Below are 10,298 nucleotides of genomic sequence, written 5' to 3'. Positions count from 1 at the left end.
TTTTTTTTTTTGGAAGTGAAACTTGGAAAGGACATATCATATGACATGTAAGTAAAGAAAATATCTAATGAAAAATATATAAATAAATTAATTTAAAAAAAGAAAAAAAGAAAAAATAGTGATAAAAACTGTATTGTATTGATACACAGACAGGCAGTAAGATCAATGGAATAGAACTGAAAACTCAGAAATGAACCCACACACATATGGTCAGTTGATCTTTGACAAAGGAGCTAAAACCATTCAGTGGGAAGAAAAATAAACCAGCATTTTTAACAAATGGTGCTGGTTCAACTGGAGGTCAGCATGTAGGAAAATGCAAATCGACCCATTCTTATCTCCTTGTACAAAGCTCAGGTCCAAGTGGATCAAGGACCTTCACATAAAATCAGATACACTGAAACTTATAGAAGAGAAAGTGGGGAAGAGCCTCAAACACATGGACACAGGAGAAATTTTCCTAAACAGAACACCAGTGGCTTATGCTGTAAGATCAAGAATCAACAAATGGAATCTCATGAAATTGCAAAGCTTTTGTAAGGCAAAGGAACGACACTGTCAATAGGACAGATAGGCAACCAACAGATTGTACTCTGTAATTTTAGAAACCCTATGCTTTGTCCAACTAGACTATGGGACCAGCAACCTCCAGCCTATCCAACACCTCTCCCACAAATGCTGGCTTTGCCTCTCCTGAGCTCCTAGATTGCTCTCTCACCATCCATCCACCCCATGGCCAGCTCTGCTATTGTCTGCCCCATGCATGCTTCACCTTCTAGAGACCATGCTCTTGACAGCCTGCGCTCTATTGGGTTATCTCTTTATCCTGGCTAGATTTGCTAAGCCAGAACTCCAAGATCTGTTCCTCCATACCCTTTCTTCTGGCTGGCTGCTGCTTTCTCTTCCAACTCAACTTAACACAGCAAATGGAAAACAGACATCTTTATATTTTAAAACTGACCAGATATTGTTCTTCTTACTATGGAGTTGCACACCCCTTCAGATCCTTCAGTCCTTTCTCTAACTCCTTCATTGGGAAGGCCATGCTCAGTCCAATGATTGGCTGCGAGCATCCTCCTCTGTATTTATCAGGCTATGGCAGAGCCTCTCAGGAGACAGCTATATCAGGCTCCTGTCAGAAAACAGTTCTTGCAATAGTGTCTGGGTTTGGTGACTGTATATTTGATGGATCCCCAAGTGGGGCAGTCTCTGGATGGCCTTTCCTTCAGTCTTTGCTCCACACTTTGTCTACTATTTCCTCCTGTGAGTATTTTGTTCCCCCTTCTAAGAAGGTCTGAAGAAGAACTCCCCAGAGCTAAACCACAAACTAAAGAGTACACAGGGAGTGACCCATGGCTCCAGATGCATATGTAGCAGAAGATGGCCTTCTTGGGCATCAATGGGAGGAGAGGTCCTCAGTGAAGGCTCAATGCTCTGGTTTTGGGGAATGTGAGGATGGGGCAGGGAGGTGGGTGTGTTGGTTGGGGAACACCCTCATAGAAGCAGGGGCTTGGGGAGGGAATAGGGGTTTTTCAGAGGGGAAACCTGGAAAGGGGATAACGTTTGAAATGTAAATAAAGAAAATATCCAATAAAAGAAAAAAACTGAAAAAAAAAGATGATGTTGACTTGTCAGAGCTACATATTCCTTATAGAACAAGGTAAAAGGCAGGCATTATAAATCTGGATTAACAATTTCAAAAAAACATCTGAAAGACTAACCTGTCTACTCACAAAGATCTACTTCTTAAGGGTCTGAATATGCAGCTTCTCTTGCTTAAGAAAAGCATTCATCAAGCCATATGCAAGTGTTTGGTCTTCACAACTAATTCTTCCTAAAGACCTGGGTCACCCGTGGTCATTGCCTGTATTAAACCTTGACACACTGTCAGTAAGTCTTGCGATAAAGAATGCCAGGTTTTCTCTCCTCAAGGGTACTGCTAGAAAGAACATCCTATTCTTGCTTAATTAACATTGATTTTCTTCAAACTGGTTGTTACCCTCGGGTCTTAACTTTTTTTTTGTAATTCCTTGAAATGAGGAAAATATTTCATTTGGTAGATCTTCTAAAAGGATCATCCCAACGCCTTTGATTAACTGACGACTTTGTTACGTGTTTATATTTAATACACTTTGTCATTGTATCCTAGCAATTTTTTTCTCAGTGTCTGAAAACTTTTGATGAGTAGTGTTCAACCCAGAATGAGCACAAGGAAATAATATTACTTAAGTCTGAATATTTGCTAGCCAGTAGGTCCATGTGTTGAGCAATCATCCTGTGGCTCTTTACATTTAAAGAATGACTTCATTCCTAGGATAGCTCCAAATAACTAGATACCTGTCCTTTCAGTCAGAGGTTAACAAGCCCCAAGCTACTGCCGTGTCTCCATGGAATAGAGGTGAATGTCAACAACCACAGTTAAAAATGACCCCTTACTGATCCAAATATTTTTCCCCTGCATGCACCACACTCTTTTCTCTATTTGTAACTTAGTGCTCTAAGCATCAACTGCTTTGCTCCAACTAAATTTCAGTTCATAATGATACCAGATTAGGCCTTGGGAGTGGAAGCAAACAATAGTCTGAAAATTGTTGCATTTAGATATCTCGCTGCTAAGCAGTGTAGTAAAAAGCAGCATTCACATATCACCTACCTACCCTCAAAGTACATTTGGAATGAGGAATAGAATCATTTGGTATTCTGTCCCAGAATGCTACAGCCAACAAACAACCAGTGAGAGTCAAACATTGAATGGTAGTGCTAACATGCTATTCCACACCACTATAGCAGACAACAGTAGGGCACGGGGTGACATAGTATACATTTAAATTACCAATGAACATGAGTGGCATTGGTGGATATTGCTCTGCAATGGTTAAAACTCTGAGACAAAATTCTTGTGGGTTCTGACACCAACCAGATAATGTGTCTGTGGGACTAGAAGAATTTTGTTCCAAGCCATGTAACTGGGCAGTCCCATGCCCACTCTGATGGGAAAGAAAAATTATTTCCCTTTTTCATGGCTTCACATCTAAAGTACTTTGGATCACTTCCGGGATATACACATACAAGCTGGGGACTCAGCCGAGCCACTGTGGATTCAGCCTAAGGTTGCACCTGTCTGTGAGCACTACCCAGGAGTCTTCCCTATGTTGTCAATGCTTCAGTTCCTCTGTCCCAAATACTGACCTGTTATGCTATCCCAGGCCAGTCACTCTTGCTTGTTAACCACCTACCCACCCACCCGCAGGCCCTGGTCATCTCTATGGCCTTTAGCTGTTGATAGATGGTCCCTCTCTTACTCGCTCTATATTTCTCCCTCCAAGTCGTGGAGAACTTCTAAGATTCTATTGAGCCCTTAGTAATTTAGCATTAGCTTGACAGTTGTCTTCTCTCAAGAGTCAAAATGGGGAAGGCTTTTCTTGCTTTGTCCATCTTGGCATATGCCCTTTGTTGGAGGCCTTCTTCTACCTAAGGCAGGGAGATCCAGGCCACAAAGAAAATGAAAATGTCTCTTAGGGGTTAACCAACCCTAATCTCTGAGTTGTTGTGGAAAATGGAAGGCACACTGGGATACAAACACTCTGAAGAAGCTCAGATAGGGAAAACCAAAATTGGTGATCCTTGCCAACAACTTCCCAGCTTGGAGAAAATCTGAAATAGAATTCTATGCAATATGGGCCAAAACTGCTGTCCATCAATCACTACAATGGCAATACTGTAGAATAGGACACAGAATGAGTAAATAACACAGAGTATGCACACTGGGTATCACTGACCAAGGTGATTCTGATTTTATTAGAAGCATGCCAGGACAGACTGGTGAAAATTATACTGGGAAAGTTTTTTTAACTTATTATTATTATTATTATTATTATTATTATTATTATTATTATTATTAAAGAGCTAGACCTCTTTAAAAAGAAAAAGGAGTCACAGAGGTGATGTTCCAAGTTCAGCTGCTGCTGGAGTATCCTTCATTTTCTCTCCAGTCTTCCATACTTCACAGAAGTATGCACTTGCCATACTTCCCTTCTATTTAGTTTAATAATAAACAAATACATAAGAATTAACAAAATAAAAAAAGTTGTTTTGGTTTAAAGTAGGACCTCTTATATCATAGGCTGATTCTGAATTCCTTTTCCAGTAAAAGATGATCTTGAACTCCAGGTCATCCTGATTCTATCATTCAAGTGCTAAGATAACAGCCCTGTGCCAATATACCAGGTAGCAGTATATGTGGTGATTGGGATCCTACCCAGAGCATCATACATGCTAAGCCACTATTCCACCAACTGAGCTGCAGATCCTGGCCTGGGATGTTTGCTAGTGTCTGATATATATGACTTTAGGAATCAGCACTAACCAAGATTCAAAACATCTTTTCCAGAATCTTACATGGTTCTCCTTCAAAGATTTAACTCTGTTCTTGTGTTCTTTTTATAAATAATTGAAGATTAATTTTAATTTTATTCACATGCGTGTTTGTGTGTGCATAATTGTATACAGGTGCCAAAGGAAGGTAAAAAAGGGTTTTAGAACCCTAATCTGTAGTAGCAGGCAGTTGTGAGCTACCCATTGTGGTACTTGAACCTGAAGACCAGTTCTTTGCATGATCAGCAAATTCTCTTAATAGCTGAGCTGATCTCTCTCTCTCTCTCTCTCTCTCTCTCTCTCTCTCTCTCTCTCTCTCTCTCTCTCTCTCTCTCTCAGCTTCTTTGTTGTGCTTTCTCCGTGGCTGTGCATCCCTAAGCTGTTCTCTGAATCTAAGAAACACCATCATGTGGCTGGTCATCTGCCTGGAAGGGATGCCTTGCCATGGATCCACCGAGGCACCTCCTCTCCCCCATATTTTACCACACCCCCATAGAACATATCTTATATATCTTTATCTTTTTATAAACACATCAGTTATTCCCTGAAAACATACATACACCTAATATTATGTGGGCTCAACAGATTATATTTATGAATATATATATTTGAAAATACAAATATGTATTCAATAAGAATTAGTGGAAAAAAAAGCAGCCATCATTTTGTAAGAGAGTGGGGAGGGGTACATGAGAGGATTTTGATAAAGAAAAGGGAGAAATGTAATCAAATTATAATCTCAAAAATAATTAAAAGAATGTTCTGATGGAGCAGAAAAGAACTTTATGCATGAAATTTATTTTTTTTATTTTTATTTTTTGGCTTTTTGAGACAGGGTTTCTCTGTATAGCCCTGGCTGTCCTGGTACTCACTTTGTAGAACAGGCTGGCCTTGAACTCAGAAATCCACCTGTCTCTGCCTCCAAACTGCTGGGATTAAAGGTGTGCACCACCACTGCCCAGTGAAATTTATTTTTCTCATAGCCATCCCAGCACCCATACCTATGTGATTCAGTACATGACCATGTAAGTTATAACATCTCAGCGACAACACTCTTCTGGGTAACTGGTAAGTGTTTAAATAAAAGTTTGCATCTATTGGTGAGGAGATATCTTCTTGTTTTATAATCTAAGGTATATCTGGCCTTGCAATAAATGGGGTTCAGAAATCCATTTGCACTTGTGTTTCTTGACTGTGTTGTAAAGATCAAATTAGCAGTGCCAAGAAGACAGGATAATGTACCAAAGCATAGAGTAATGGCAATCATTCCTCCCACTCTTGCTCCTTGCACCATAAAACACTTCCTATCAGGACCAATTAGCCTAAATAAATTATAGTATTATTGTCCTCTGAACATTTTGTCAATTACCTCTCCAAATTTCTAGATTAAATCTAAGGGCTTCATCCTTGCATGGCAGGTTTGCGTTAACATATGAACATATTTGCACAGTTTGCCTTGTTGATCGGTCATGTATACTCACAAGCTTCTAGTAAAGGAGAGTGGATATTAATAAGTAAGGATGCATCTATCTTTAAATTACCAGTAGTTGTCTCTAGACACAGCCCATGGGAGTTTAACAGCAAGGACCATATGTACATTTCTAATTTATCAAACTGTATATCATTCAGTTCCTTCAGTTCACTCACAAAGCTTTTAGCCAATGCTGATATACAGATAAAGCAAATATTTCAGAAACATTATGAAAAAGTATGGGCATCCTCAGAACATTTGTTTGTATGTTTCTCCCTGAGGTTGGGAAATAGAAGAGATTTTTATCCCTTTTAGTTTGTTTTACCCAAAAAACTGATAATAATTAAGTATATTCCTTGGAAGGTAGACAGATGGATTTAAACTGAATAGTTTAAAATGCTTGCTGCTCTTCCAGAGCTCCCACGTTCCATTTCCAGAAAACACATCAGGTGGCTCATGCCTCCATGTAACTCCAGATCCGGGGGATCTGACACCTAATTCTGTTATCCACAGGCACCCTAGAGTTCCTTCAAATGGAACTTGACATCCTCAGTGTCAACAATGATACATCATGTTGCTGGCAGACAACCTTGATTTGGCTTGATACAGTGGTATGTCAATGTTATTTCACCCCTGTATACTCCTTCTCTATATCCATAACCCAAGTTAACCATGAGGAAAATCTCAGAACATTCTGAAAAAAGGTCTAAACAGTAGTCTTCAAAAGTGTTGAAGTTTATCAAAAACAATGAAGTGAGGACATCTGGGTTGTTTCTAGCTTCTGGCTATTATAAATATGGCAGCTATGAACATAGTGGAACATGTGTCCTTGTTATATATTGGAGCATCTTTTGGGTATATGCCCAGGAATAGTATAGCTAAGTCCTCAGGTAGTACTATGCCCAGTTTTCTGAGGAACCACCAGAGTTCCAGAGTGCTTGTATCAGCTTGCAATCCCACCAGCAATGGAGGAGTGTTCCCCTTTCTCCACAAACATACCAGCATCTGCCATCAGCTGAGTTTTTGATCTAGTCTTATTATATCCTTTTTGTTATATTTTGTTGTTCTCTCTTAGACATGTGTTCTTTTCTGAAAGGAAATAAGGGGATATAGATCTTGCAGAAACAGGAAGTGGGAACTGGGAGGCGTGGAGGGAGGAGAAACTGTGGTCAGGATGTATATGGTATGAAAGGAGAATCTATTTTCAATTTTTTAAAAGAATGTGTTTTTCCTAAAATATATTTAAATAAACTATCTGAAATGTTTTAAAGAATATGAAACAACTTCTCTGGAGTCAACTTCCTTCCCTACTTATATTTTTTTTCTCCAAATCAAGCTGCTTTTATTATTGAGCTTTAGAAAACTAGAGTTGAGCAACGAGACTCCAGAGATCCATGAATTAAAGAGTATGCTTAGCTCATTCATAAGAGGAGGCAATGTATCTATGGGGAAGGATCAAGTTTCTACAAAACTACAGCTACCTTACTATGGGCTGTATGCTATGAATTTGACCTAAATTAACTAGATAAATTTATAAACATATCAGTATCAGTCAAATGTGTATGTGTGTTCATCTGTGTATACTTAAATGTCATCATAATGCAACAAAATATAAATCAATTTAAAAAAGAAAAAGAAAACAAGGTCTCCCAGTGAATATGGAGCTTGCCATTTCCACTGGGCAGACTAGACACCAAGTCTGCCTCTGTCCTTCCAGTACTAAGGTTACACATGTTTCCTGCAACACCCAGCCTTTATGCAGCTTCTGGGGATCCAAACTCAAGTCTATACTTGAACAGCAAGCACTTTCTCCACTAAGCCATCTTCCCAAACTTAGAGTTAGTTTGTTGTTGTTCAACATTTTCTTAACTGCACTGAGCTTTATGGAAAAATAGCTTTATAATGTTTCACTCTATGTACCCTCTATCTCTTATGCTTACATCAATAATACCCTATGTTAAAGATACCAATAATGATATCCTTGATGGCATAAAGGCATTTAAAATCAAGGAATGAAACTTTGGCTATAGTTTTACATCTTCCCTTCCTGGGGCTATTTTTATATCAAAGACACATTATTGGGTTTTTAAAATTTTTTATTAATCATTCCACTCACTTACATTTCAAATGATATCCCCCTTACTGGTTACCCCTCCACAACTCCCCCACCAACCCATCTGCCCTCTCCTCCCTCCTTTTTACCTGTATGAGGGTGCTTACCCACCCACTCCCACCCCACAGCTCTATTGTAACATTGAATATGACAAGAAATTTATTGTCCTAGAAAATGAAAACCATAAGTAACAATGCTGATCTGTCTTACATTTAATCGGATTGTAAACTGGTATTATGTTGTATTCTATTAAGGAGCTATGCAAAAATATAGTAGGTATACTTGGACTGGAGATACAGATCATTGGTTGAGTTACAACTTAGAAGAAAATAGACGTAAACTGAATGTTCTCAAACATTTAAATATTAATGACTAAGAAACACTTTTTGTTGTTGTTTTTGTTTTGTTTTATTTTTTTGAGACAGTTTGGTTGTGTAGCCCTAGCTATCCTGGAACTCTCTATGTAGACCAGGCTGGACTTGAACTTAAAGTTTAGCCTGACTCTCCCTCCTAAGTGCACTACTTTGACATGTCCTCTTGCCCAAATCAGAATAGTTAAGGGAAAGAAAAAGAAAGAAGGGAAGAAAGAAAGAAAGAAAGAAAGAAAGAAAGAAAGAAAGAAAGAAAGGAAGGAAGGAAGAAAGAAAGAAGGGAAGGAGAGAGGGAGGGAGAGAGAAAGGGAGGGAAGGAGGGAAGGAGGGAAGGAGGGAAGATAAATGGTGGCATGGATCAGGGAAAGGTAAACACTTACTGTCTGTGGTAGAGCAAACTGATGCAACCAGTAAGAAGGCCAGTGTAGAGGTTCTTCTAAAAGCTAGACATAGATCTGCCGTATGATCAATGTATTCCCAAGGGATCTCACATCCTACTCTAGAGATGTCTGCTCATTCATGTTCTTTGCTGCTTTAGTCACAATAACCAGGAAATGGAAACACCTCTGATGGTAACAACTAAATGGATAGTGAAAATGTTACATTTACCCAGTGGAATATTATTCAACTGTTTAGAAAAGTGAAGTCATGAAAATCTCAAGTAATTTGACAGAGGTGTAAATGACCATTCTGAGAAAAGTAACTGAGATCCAGAAAGACAAGCATGACATGTTCTTAGCTCCTTGTGAAATTGTATGATGCGTATGAGATGTTCTCTTTCAGGTTTCTGTAGTCATGAGAGCACTGTTTCTCCCAACTCTGACCTTGTTCCAGGACAGGGAGCTTCCACTTCCTTAAGCTTAGTGAACTGTGCATTTTCTTCTCAAAGAATTCCATTCATTCAGCTTTTGCTTTGTTTTTCTGTTTCTTTTGTAACCAAGAATTCCAACTTGTCCAGATTTTACTGCCCTGGTACTCTATTCTAACGATGTTTTATTTCTATTTTGCTAAGAAAGAAAAAACTTACAGTTCTGAGTTTGTACATTTTCAGCAAGTTCTGAATACTTCTTGCTCTTGTATTGCTTACCTCTATTAAATAATAGCCTTACTGTTCAACAATAAATTTATAAGTTACATATTATTAATAACATCATAATGTGAGATATAAGGTTAAAAAGTCGCATGGTTCTGAGGAGGTGGTGGACTCCAGATGAAATTCAGGACCTGTGAGTGTCACTGTCAAACAACTTTTACTATTCTCAGCTTTTTGATTGATTTTTCTCTCTTCAAATCACAGAAAAGATATTAGCTTGCTCCTATTTGAGGGACTAGCTTTTCATTGACAATACTTTTCCAATTCCCTTGTTTCCTCTGTTTTCAGTTTTGACTTCTTTTATTCATAAATAACACTTAATATTGCATCTCACAGATGCAGAGAACATAGTAGTGGTTCTGGTTCCAAGGAAAGTAGGGTGAGAAAAGGTGATATCACTTCAAAATAACATACTGTTGACATTAACATTAAGATATTCACCATAAATGAATCTTTATGTCAAGTGAAATAAGTAAGACAAAAAAAAACAAACAAACAAACACAGAAAAGTAACAAAAAGTACACCAAGAAAATGGAGTCTGATGTGTGTTTTCTGTGGGGCAAAGGAGACCTGTCCTGGAGTGTGGTTGATGTCCTCAGTAACTCTTAGGTGGAAAGATTCTCAGACTCAAAGGTGGTGGATGACACCAAGAAAAGTGCACCCTCTGGACACAACAGAACTGATGAACATATGAGCTCAAAGGTATTGTGGCAGCATGCACAGGACCTTCCCAGGATCTTAACCCAGAGAAGGGAAATGGCACTGATATGTGCTTGGAGAAGAAATGTTTTCTTTTTCTTTCTTCCTTTATTTTCTTTTTTCTTTCTTTTTTTGATTGATTGATTAGCATCCCATTGAAATTACATGCTGTATTT

The sequence above is a fragment of the Mastomys coucha genome, unplaced genomic scaffold (assembly GCF_008632895.1).
Source record: "Mastomys coucha isolate ucsf_1 unplaced genomic scaffold, UCSF_Mcou_1 pScaffold3, whole genome shotgun sequence".
In the NCBI taxonomy this organism is placed as follows: domain Eukaryota; kingdom Metazoa; phylum Chordata; class Mammalia; order Rodentia; family Muridae; genus Mastomys; species Mastomys coucha.
The sequence above is the reverse complement of the archived record's forward strand: the minus strand, read 5'-3'. Positions refer to the sequence as shown.